The sequence below is a fragment of the Theropithecus gelada genome, chromosome 1 (assembly GCF_003255815.1).
Source record: "Theropithecus gelada isolate Dixy chromosome 1, Tgel_1.0, whole genome shotgun sequence".
NCBI lineage: Eukaryota > Metazoa > Chordata > Mammalia > Primates > Cercopithecidae > Theropithecus > Theropithecus gelada.
Genome location: NC_037668.1, coordinates 188,197,861 through 188,210,130, shown reverse-complemented (window position 1 = coordinate 188,210,130; position 12,270 = coordinate 188,197,861).

Below are 12,270 nucleotides of genomic sequence, written 5' to 3'. Positions count from 1 at the left end.
CTGATTGCAGTCAAACATTAAGGTAGGAATTTTACATACATAACCATTTAACTCCTGTCTTATAGATGTAGAAACTACATCTGGAAAGCAAAACTGGCTTGTTCAGTGTCATTCAGCCAGCAATGGGGTCTGAACCTAGGGACTTCTGCCAGAGTTTGGGCTCTTTTCATAAAGTCACACTGCTTCCCAACAAACAGAAGTTTTCCTAACAGATTTAGACCAAGCTAAAATGTAGCATGCAGTGTAGAAATACCAACCACTCTCCTGGAAAATATATGGCTTGGAAGTTCAAAGGGCCAGAGCAGGAGCACCTGAAGGTTATGGGCTGTGAGGTACCACAGGCCCGTGTTCTGCCGCTTCCCACCTCCACATCAACCCAAAAGGGCTTCAGGAAGAGGTAGCCAGCAATGCAACAGGCGTGTTCTAGGTGCCTCTATCCCTGGGGCTCTTCATGGACAGCAGTTGCCAAGGCCATAGCTCTGGTACACGTCCTTCCTTCCCTAGGCTGTTCTCAGGTATCCTGATGACATCTCTGCTTGGAAGAGTGGACTGATGAGATCACAAAGCAAGCCCATAGTTGAAGGAAGACTGAGATGAGATCTTGATTCTCTGATTCCTGGCTCAGCAGCCTGCCCCTGATATGCAGCCACTAGCTGCCTGGTGGTACTCAACATCCAGGGTATTGAACAGGGCATTGAACCACTGGGCTGGGAAACATCGCCCAGGAAGTCTATCACTTGCAATTTCCTAAAAAGTAAAGGATCTCTCCCCAGAATGAATAGAAAGAATGCCACTTATTCTCATGAGAATATGCCAATTCAGTCATGCTGGAACTTGGTGCTAGATCTTTCAAATGACTTTAATATGACCCATCAATTAATCAAAGAATACGTTTTGGGAACCATTTTTCTAAACTCCTTACCAATACATATTTTTTTCTTTTTTTATATTGTGCATCCTTTATTTTACACTTACTAAAATCCTTTATAATTATTTTTTTCATTAGCCCCAAGGGAGCTGTTAAAGGGAGGAAACAGTATAATCTTGCTTTCATAAGAAACTGGTTATTGGGTAATACCATTCTCATGATGTTGAGGACATTGAGGTTGTCTGCAAATGTTTATAACATATCCTTTTAAGACATACACTCTCCAAAATGATGTTGGTGTGAGTGCCCACTACCTGCCAGGTAGTCGACCTACCAAGGCCCATCAAGTAAGTAAATGAGAAAGTGATTGTGTCCTTCCTTCTGCCGATCCCTGGCCCTGTTGACCTGGGCTGTAAGTGAAGGGCTGCCAAAGTGTACACCTTTGTGAGTTTCAGACCTGAAATTCAGCCTACAGATCAGTGGTGCAACTTGAGTTTCACTAGTTACTGAGCTGGAAAGAAATATGATGTGACAAGGAAAAATACCTATGTACAAAAGCATAAAGCTAGCATATATACAAAAAAGAAAAAGTAGTGCTTTTGAAAGAACAGTAGCAATTTCACCCTAACCAGAAAACCTCAATAAAAGGCACAGCAGACAAATGCAATAGCCACTTGGAGCCTCTGACCAGTGAAACAACCAGGATGCAAATGGAGAAGGCTCACTTTTGAAAGGGAGCTGATGTCACCTGAACCAGAGAAGATCAGGTTTGCCTAGAGGATTTCATTCCCAGGCCCTGTAGAGCTTACCCATTCCTTGGTTGTTCTTGCCCAAGGAGGGAAAAGGTGCTGGAACAGAGAGAACGTTGGACTTAGAGAAGGAGATCTGGGTTTCACGTTCCAGATCTACCACGAAGCCACAAACTTTCCAAGCCTTAATTTATTTATCAATAAAATGGAATCCATAATATCTTTCCCACAGGCCTGAGAGGACTGTGTGAGATTTGCATTAGAATTATAATTTGCAAATTGCAAAACTTTGTAAACCCATAGGAAGTAACTTTCCTTCATTGCAACTGGAGAACAATATAATAGCTTTTAGGTTTGAGAGCAGATACAGGGCAGTTTACATAGGCATAGACCAATGCATGTCTCTGCTCTCCAGGATGTAAGTTACAGTGAGCTTGTAGAGGGCTCACCCTAATGTCTGACGACATTTATATGGAGTGTGTAAGGTACTACACTGGACAAATGCAGATCTTTGAAGGGAGGACAGAGCATGACCTAGGAGATGGTGGGAACATGTCAATGCTCCATATGGACATAGAGTGTTGCAGATGTGATTTTGACTATTTTAGTTTGGATTTTGTAGGAGACAGGGGAGGCAGGGATGGAAGCAGGCAAAGAGGGAGAAAATAGAAACAGGAACAACCAAGACACACTCATAAAGTCTTCAAGGTGCATTCTGTTAGGCTAGATGTCTCACGGATCCTTCCAACATAGCATGTCCTAAGCCAAACTCACCATTGTCCCCACCCCGACCTGCTCATCCTCCTATGTTCCTTCTATCAGACAATGGCTCCACCAGCCACCCACTGCTTAAAATCTTGGCATCACCCTGGACTCCCCCACTGCTCCACCCAGTTTATTCAAGTCCAGTAGACAGAACATTCTTAAAACATCCTCTTTCCAGTCCTATGACTACTATTGGGGTCAAGGCCCTCATCACTGCTGGCCTGATTACTGCAATCATCTCCTATAGTCCCCCTGCCTGTCTTCCCACTTGAATTAATTCTCCATACTGCTGATTTCTAAGCCACTTCTCTCGGCCTCTTTCTTCCTCTGCGAGCTCATTTCTTGCCTTTCTGTCACACAGTCTGGCCCTTTACTCTAACTGTCTGAATACTTCCAGGCCTTTGCAAATGCTGTTCCCTCTTCATGTAATGCTTTTCCCAGCTTCTCCTAGGTAATTCCTTCTTATCCTGAAGATTTCCAGATTTCTCCAACCCCAAAGGTTACATTTTGTGTCCCTCTTCAGTGCTTCCTGAGCACACCTTCTTTCACGTGATGGTAGTATTTAGCCCACTGAATGGCAAGAATTGATCTATTGACTTATTTCAAGACTGTAATACCTCTGAAGAAAGACCTACCTTTATTTTAGCTTCGTGTGTCCCGCACTCACAACAGTGACAGGAGCCTAGGAGTTACTCAATCACTATTTGTTGATTTGAGTGATGCCGAACTAAAGGGAACCTGGCTCAGTCAGTCTGGTGAGTTTGTCTGCAGAAATTCAGTGAGGTTTAGTCCTCAATACACTCCAGCCCAGTGGACACTCCTGCGTTCCCCAGCCCAGCAAGTTGGTAACTGATAGCAGCTTTCCCAAAAGTCAGGCTGCTGCCAGGGGTCACCAAACTCACTCCAAAGCTGACCCAAATCTGTTGTTTGCCCCATAGTGAAGTTGGCTTCTTCTGCTACCCAGCATAACCCATCTTCAGAGGTGGATGTTCTTGAGCTTAGACCCAGCAAGGGCCTTGACAATCATCCTGAGATCATCACTTCCACCTCTTTCCAGGCACACTGAATGCAGATTTCTCAAGTTAATTAATGAATTAATGTGAGTCAAGCTTTGATATGGATACGGGCCCTGTGTGTTCTGCAGGATGAAGAACAACATTGCTCATGTCCTTCCAAGCTCTATTCCTTACCACCTGACTGAGGCCTGTGGGGAGCGAGCACGCCTCTGCTATGAGTAAAGTACATGGGCTTCGTGACAGTTATTTGCTTGGATTCAAAAACCTTTTCACGCAACTAGCATTCTATATATGGTCAAGCTTGTCAGAAGTTAGACCATACGTTGTTAAATGAAGCACAATCATTAAGGTTTTTTGGGTTTTAAAAGTGTCACTTCTCTTTTCTTACCTGAATTATCCATAAACCTTAGGAGGTGGCATAATGTAGTAGGTTGCAAAAATGACCACAAGGCTTCATTCCTGGCTTTATATGAGCACTTTTTGATGTGACTTTCAACTCCTCCCATCAAAAGGCAGAGTCAACTCCACTCCTTTTGAATCTGGGTTGGTCATGTTATTTGCTTTGCACAACAGAATGCAATAGAAGTAACAGTGTGCTAGTTTTGAGCCTAGGCCTCAAGAGACCTTTTGTGTTTTCACTCTCTCTTTCTCTTTCTCTCTCTCTCTCTTTCCCTCCCTCCCTCTTTCCCCATCTCCCTCTCTCCCTCTGCCTCTCAGAACCTGCTAGCTACCATGCAAACAAACCCGGTCTAGCAGGCTGAATGATATGAGACACATGGACAAACTATCCTCTATTTCAGTTCTCTATTGTTGCATAACCATCCACCTCAAATGCAGCGACTTAAGACAACAATTATCATTTATTCAGCCTACAAATCAGCACTTTGGGCAGGGCCTGGCAGGGACAGCTCACCTGTGCTCCATGTGGCATCCACTGGGAAACCTCAAAGGCTGGGGGTGACTCAGTGTCTGGGAGTCATTCAGCCTCTTGGAGCTGGAGTTATCTGCAGGCTCGCTCACTCACTCATTCACTTACACGTCTGGTGGTTGATGCTGCTGCCCACCAGGACCTCAGCAGGGACTGGTGGTGAGACATGCACACCTGACCTCTCCATGTGGCTGCTCCACTGCCACACAGCATTGTAGGAGAGTTCCAAGAGCAACGTTGCACAAGGAAGGAAGTGGAAACTGCCAGTTTCTCAAGGCAGAAGCCTGGAAGTTGGCCTGCCATTAAACCCACCACATTCTGTTGGTCAAGGCAGTCACAAAGTTCTGCCCAGATTCAAAGGAGAGGAACACAGAGACAAAGAAACTATCAGTGTCACATTGTAAAAAGAGATATATATTGTAGTGGCCATCTTTCATACCCCCATCAGTCTAGCCAACAGTCAGCCAACTGCCAAACACATGAGTAAGGCCATCCTGACAAAGTCACACATACATACACACACATACACACACACACACACACACCAGCCAACCAGCCAATGGGCTGCAAGCGCCTGAGCAAGCCCAACCAAAATTAGCCAAGCCTCACCCAGATCAACAGAATATCCCAGCCAACCGGTCAACTGATGCTGGCTGCAGACTGTGAGCAATAATAGATGGTTATTGTCTTAAGTGGTTATATTTGGGAGTAACCTGGCTCCACCACCCACTAATGAAGTAACCACTTGAACTTCAGTTTCCTTGCCTATAAATACAGTAATCATAATACCCATGTCACAGGATTATAAATTATTAGGATTCGATGGCATAACAGGCCTTTGGTGCCTAGTAAAGTGTTGGCACTGAGTTGATAAATGATCCTTCCCTCCCCTTCCTCACACATTCAAAGCTGTAATGAAGGTCACATTCTCATCATTCTCTGTGCTACATAAACCAAGGTCACAGCATCTTGACTGGGTGTCAATCTCAGTTCTGCTTTGCAGAAGGTGACTTTCAAAAATAACTCTCCTTACTAATCAATTAAACTAGTGAGAATTTTCAAAATCACTCAACTATTCCAGCAGAAAGGATAAAGGGCAGGACAAGAGGTGAACTGTGTGATCCTCCTAATGAAAATTTCAAGGAGACTTGGTTTATAAACACTGCAAAAATCCATTCTAAACAAAAACATCAGCTTTTCACTGTGACTTGGATATTAGCCAGCAATGAAGGAGAGATTGACCTGATTTAGGGTTGGTTGCACAATATGAAAAGTGATTTTTTTTTTTCCCTTTCCCTGGACCTAGAGCTAATAGCTTTGTTTGTGTCCCTGATGAACAGAAGAGAACACTCGGCTTGTCGCCTTTAAAATCTGTAAGTGCACAAATGAAACCTTGCTATGGTTAACTCCACAAGCACTTTGGAGCTGCTGCAGTTGACATAAGCTCCATTAAAGTAGGGGGTGCAGAATAAACACATCACACTCTGATACTCCATGCCTAAGCTCCCAAGAGGAAAGAGACGGCCGGGCGCGGTGGCTCAAGCCTGTAATCCCAGCACTTTGGGAGGCCGAGGCGGGTGGATCACGAGGTCAGGAGATCGAGACCATCCTGGCTAACATGGTGAAACCCCGTCTCTACTAAAAATACAAAAAACTAGCCGGGCGTGGTGGCGGGCGCCTGTAGTCCCAGCTACTCGGAGGCTGAGGCGGGAGAATGGCGTGAACCCGGGAGGCGGAGCTTGCAGTGAGCCGAGATCGCGCCACTGCACTCCAGCCTGGGCGACACAGCGAGACTCCGTCTCAAAAAAAAAAAAAAAAAAAAAAAGAGGAAAGAGATCTGAAACATTTTCAAGAGATGTAAAAGCAGAAGATGGTTGTCAGTCTACGTTTTAGTTGCCCCTGACAATAACGACATAAGCTGATGGAATTTTCATCATGGCAGAGGAATTTTCATCCGGCAAAGGGCTTTGGAGCACATGCTTTACTTTTAACCTGTGCAACAGTTCTGTGTGACAAACAGAGTAAAGGTTGATCGTCTCCTTGTACAGGCGGGGAAAATTCTGTGATTTGTCCAACTTCTTTAATGGTTGCCACACTTCTAGTGAGATCTCAAACTGGGTAGTTGGTCCAATATTCAGAGTATTTAATTCTATCCTGGAAAATTGACCATAGAAATTAACCAATCATAGTCAGATTGATTGATTTCTGAGTGGGGCCCAGAAATCTGTATTTTTAACAACATCCTAAGCGGTCCTTTGATAACATTGCCCCAGTCTGATACTCTACCTTGTAAAATCAAAAGATATCTATAAAACTCATACATACAAATAAATCCTGTTTTTTCATAGTTTGTTACTCTTAAGAATTTGGAAATACCAGGAGTAGCATTATACCCTCTTGAAACATAGTATTACCTTCAGTGAAAGCCTCATGGAGCACAGTTAATGTGCTAGGTTGGTGCTCGACCTGACTGCCAACACTATAGTATTTAGCTTTGGAATGCAGATTTTTTTTCCAGCAGATTTGTCTTTCTAATTATGTCTGACTTCAGATCATATTAAAATTAAATTGCTTTTCCCTTTTCTTGGGCCCACAGCAGAGAAGGGGGTGGGGAAGAAGAAGAAATGGGCAGAGACATTCCTTAAGTGTGCTGGGTGGCAGAAAGAGCAAAGGACAGACTCTGAAAGCTGAAATGAATGACAGTGATCATCTGATCCAGCTTATCAATGCCGGAAATTGGGAGACAAAGGAACAGAGATGTTAAGGGTCACAGACAATCCAGCCTTGACCAAAATAGTACCAAGCCATGCATCACACAGCCCGTTTGGCATTCAAAAACTCTGTGAGGGCAGACTTGAGTTCTTCCTCTCAAAGTTGATGCACAGTTTACCATATTTGCCCATTCTCTCATGGGGCTGATTACTCAAACGAGGAGCTGGCAGGCATGTAGGATAACGTTTACTTGAGAACATTGTGTTGTGCTTCTACAAATTGCTCTTATTGAATGAATTTTTCATGAGCAGAAAGTTTCTACCTTGTTGTAAAGCCATCTTACTATCTATAAATATAGCCAAAATGATTCTTATTGTAGTGTCATAAGAGAACTTCAATAACTAATGTCTGAATCCATGCATCATGGTAGGGCAAAGGCCATTTTGATTTTCCAGACTTAGATGGGAAAATGGAAGCATGTTAAGGGAAATTATATCAGGATAACTCAAGTTAAATTAGAACAACGAGTGAAAGAGGCTTCAGTGTTCCCTGGGATGTATCAGGAAGAGCCCTGATGTTATGGGGATATCAAGTAAGCATAACATTACTGCCATTTCCTCAGCAACTTGACCTAAGGAAACAAAAACGTGTTCTACCTTCCCACTAGATCAGGTGCCGTTCTACTCAAATAGGTTCTCCCTACTTTGCAGATTAATGCACAGATTCACATTTTGAAGTTTAAAGCTTTTGCCTTAATCTAAGAGCCAAGGTCTGCCAACATAGCCTGCTGCAACCATTCTGTAAAGCCTTACTCAATACAAAAACTCTTCTTCAATTCAGCATCAACAACAGTCAAGCGGCAGACTAATTAAATGCTCTCCAGCTTCTCTTTCCCACCCTGGGGAGGCAAAAAACCTACACTTCCTATCTTTCCTTGCAACTTTTTGAGGGCCATGTGATCAGGTTCTGGCCAAAGAAATATGGGAAGGAATGATGACTGCCACCTCCAAGCTGCATATAAAACATCCCACACAATCATTTTCATTCTATACCTTTACTCATCAGCCGGAGAAAGCTAAAGATTCATGGAAGAACACCAAAGAGGCTCTAGGAAACAGGAGAGCCACAGTATAAAATGGGTCTAGGTCTCCATATCAACACTGGAGGAGAGCCCTTCAGAGGAACTGCCTGCTCTCCAGAAGGCTGTGGCATGGGTGAGAAGTAAATCTCTGTTAATAGAATCCAGTGGCCCTTAGGGTTTGTTGGTTCCTGCATGTGGTCTGTTCTAAATAACAAGGATCACATCTCCATAACTAAAGAGTGAGTCTATAATAGGTGTACCTATAAACCAATATGAAAGAACATGATCAGATAGTGAAATAACCTTTATGGAATTGTTTTTCTCTCATCTGGAAGTAGACTAAACACACACACACACTCACACAAACCACAGCAAAATAACTGTCAAATTAAACACTTTTTTGGTGCACTTTTTCTCTTTTATGACTAAAACAGAGTCAACTATTTATCTTTGTGATTATGTAATCAAATTAATATCAGTATAAAATCTAAACTACTTTCTTACTGGTAATCACTTGAATTCAGTGTTTTGTCTTACAACCTCTCTTTATTTGAAAGGTTCATCTTTGTATGAGATATATGGTGTTTCTAGGGGGAAAATCAAGATTTAGTAATAGCTAATATTTATTGAGCACTTACTATGTACCAAAAACACTGCTAGCATTCTCTTGACCACCTTGTAAGATAGGTACCAATTTACAGGTGAGAAAATTGAGGCCAAAAATCCTCTACATGCATCCTAAGGCCACCCAGGTCACAAATTATTTAGCCAGAATTCACTTCTCCACTGTCATTCTAAAATCTGCTTTCTTAACCACCTCACATCTCTTTTGTGACTTCTTTCCTTCTCTGACTTATCTGTGAATATCTTATAGTAACCATTTTCCTAGAGACAGAATTCCAAATTGGCTATGAGTGCAGTTACTTGACTTATTCTCTGGTCACCTTCCTAAGTGGACCTCTGAGTTTGCTCTGATTTTATTACTGTAAATCATATTTATATGTAAGGTCTACATATTTATAAATGTAACCCAAGTTCTCTGACTTATGAATTCTTCGAACTTCTAACTTTTTTTCAGAGGCTTATGGCTCCTAACACTCCTTAACGACTTAAAGGGACATTTTCTTTCCATTTCAAATTTCAAGCCTGCTTACCTTTTAAATATTCAATATTTAGGTATTATAAAAGCAATAGGATTATTTGATGTCCTAATTGACTCAGGCCTTCTTTTAAATGCTGTTGTAGCAAACAGTGATGCCAGCAGTAGCATTCATCCTTCCTACTGCTCCACTTAAAAAGCATCCAGACAGCCCATCGGATGTGAGACCCATCGGATGTGAGACCCAGCACTGAACCCAGAGGACTGTTAGGGCTCAGACTAAACCACCCTCCAGGAGAATCATACTCTGCCCCCTCTCCACATCACCTCTGAGCACATGCACGCACACACACACCCCTGCTGGTAAGATGAGGTCACAATGAACATCCAGAAGAGAATTAAGAGAAAAAGAAGATATAGAAGGAAATGTGAGGTACAATCCCCCAACTTACTTTCTCCTTGTTATTGGGAGTTCCAGGGACTGATGAGATTTATAGATGAATGCAAACTCTTATGTTTATCTGTGGTGTGTGTGTGTGTGTGTGTGTGTGTACAAAATGTTAAAATGGACTTTAGGCTAAAGTCATAAAGCATAGATATCATTTGGCCATGGTGGCACAATTTCAAAGGAGGTTCAATTCTTAATCCTCTCACTCATGTCCAGGGTATAAGGTTTAGAGATTAAGAGATAACTAAGAGATTTTTAGTTGGGTTTTTTGTTGTTCTCGTTTTGGGGGGGGGGTGGGTGGTAGAGATTGTTTGATTATGGAAAGGGCCTGTGGTGAGAGTTTATATTCTGAGCTTCCTCCCACCAAGTCATGTCTAAAGGTGGGGTTCTGCCCTCACTTCACTTCTAAAGGAAAAGATGTCAAAAGAACTCCTCAGAGAGCCTAAGGCCTAATGTGTGGTTCTTGTGCACACACCTGACTCCTGCCTGCAAAATCTGAAAGGCAAGTGTATTAGTCTGTTCCCATGATGCTAACAAAGACATAACCAAGACTGGGTAATTTATAATGGAAAGACATTTAATGGACTCACAGTTCAGCATGGCTGAGGAGGTCTCATAATCATGGCATAAGGCAAAGGAGAAGCAAAGGCACATCTTACATGGCAGCAGGCAAGGCAGCTTAGGCAGGGAACTCCCCTTTATAAAACCATCAGCTCTCATGAGACTGATTCACTACCATGAGAACAGTAGGTGGAAAACTGCCCCCATGATTCAATTATCTCCATTTGGCCCCGCCCTTGACATGTGGGGATTATTACAATTCAAGGTGAGATTTGAGTGGGGACACAGAGCCAAACCATATCAGCAAGACATGGGCTTACTGGCCAGTTTGATGGCAGAGTGAAAGAGAATTCATGACACTGAGGGTGAGTCTCTGGGCTATGAGAATAAAGATGTTTTTGCCCTGTCGAGAGCCAAAAACAGAGATCACCAGTGTCAGAGAAGGAAGTGTAAAATCTCCAGAGAATCCCCCAAAAATGCCCTTCAGAGCAAGAGTCAGGTTTAAGCATCTGCCAAGTCCCAAGAGTGTCAATTCTGTGTATCTTGAGGTATCCTTTAAGGGAGACATTTCCTGCTCTCCTCATCTTCTCTCCCTCCCTGCACCCACTTGGGAGGGGTCAGAACTAACTAGGGTGGCACATAGTTTACATACAGAAAGTCTTCTGAAAGGGAAATGGTGTGATGGTTCTTTTCATGTGTCAACTTGGCCAGGTTCTGGTGCCCAGCTGTGTGTCCAACACTAGATGTTACTGTGAATGCATTTTGTTCATGTGATTAACACTTACAATCAGTTGACTTTAAGGAGAACACTCACTGACCCAAAGGGGAACTATTAATAACTAGACCCAGACAAAAGCAACTGAGACTACCCTGAGCTAACTAGTTAACCAGTTAGAACCCAAGAGTTAGTGGGATGTGGAAGTCAGTGGACTGTGGAGCATGGCATTGGTGGCATGTGGAAGTAGGGTTAGAAGTGCTGGGTGAGGAGAGAGGAGAGGCTGACTGCACTCTCTTTTCTGGACTGTGGCCTCCTACCTGGAATAAGCCTGAACTGAGAGAAAGAAAGAATTTATTACTCTAGAGTTTCAACTATAACATGGGACAAGACGTACTAATTACCATGCTAAGACTGTGTTGTGTGACTTCACGTGATGGGAGACTATTCTGTGTGGCTTGAAGTGACTGATGTGTGTGCTCCTCTGGGGTGGACAGAAAAGTCATAGGGCATGTCTGTGTTTCATTTGGAGAAAGAGGAAAAATTAGTTCCACAGAGATAGAAAGGTAGTTGGAGACAAAATACAGCTATTATCTGACTCCACTCCATGGTTATATATGGATAGACATCCTTCTTCTTGATCGGAGGCCTGCTTGAGTTACAACCAGCTACCAGTGTCTGCAGCATGGAGGACCAGCCCTGGGCCTGGGGCAAGGGCCTCAGTTGTTCATAGGGGCAGCTCTGATGGGCCCATAAACTGGCATGAGCTCAATATTTTGGCACAGAGCACCTCTTTCTACCTCTAGTCACATTTTAGTTAACATGACTAGCCCACCAGAACACATGGTAACTATGAAAGCTGTTTAACACAATCCATAAATAGTTTCCACATTAAGTACCTATTTACTGAGCATCTACCCTGTGTCTAATATTGCTGGATAGAAGTATAGATATAGAACCTCTGAGGCCAGGTACGGTGGTTCATGCCTGTAATCCCAGCACTTTGGGAGGTGGAGGCGGGCAGATCACCTGAGGTCAGGAGTCCGAGACCAGCCTGCCAACATGGCGAAACCCTGTCCCCACTAAAAATACAAAAATTAGCCTGGCATGGTGGCAGGCACCTGTAATCCCAGCTACTCAGGAGGCTGAGGCAGAAGAATCACTTAAACCCAGGAGGCAGAGGTTGCAATGAGCAGAGATCACGCCATTGCACTCCATCCTGGACAACAAGAACGAAACTCCATCTCAAAAAAATAAATTAATTAATAAAATAAAATAGATATAGAACCGCTAGCTTCAGGAAATTTATGATCACAGGTAAGTTTTGG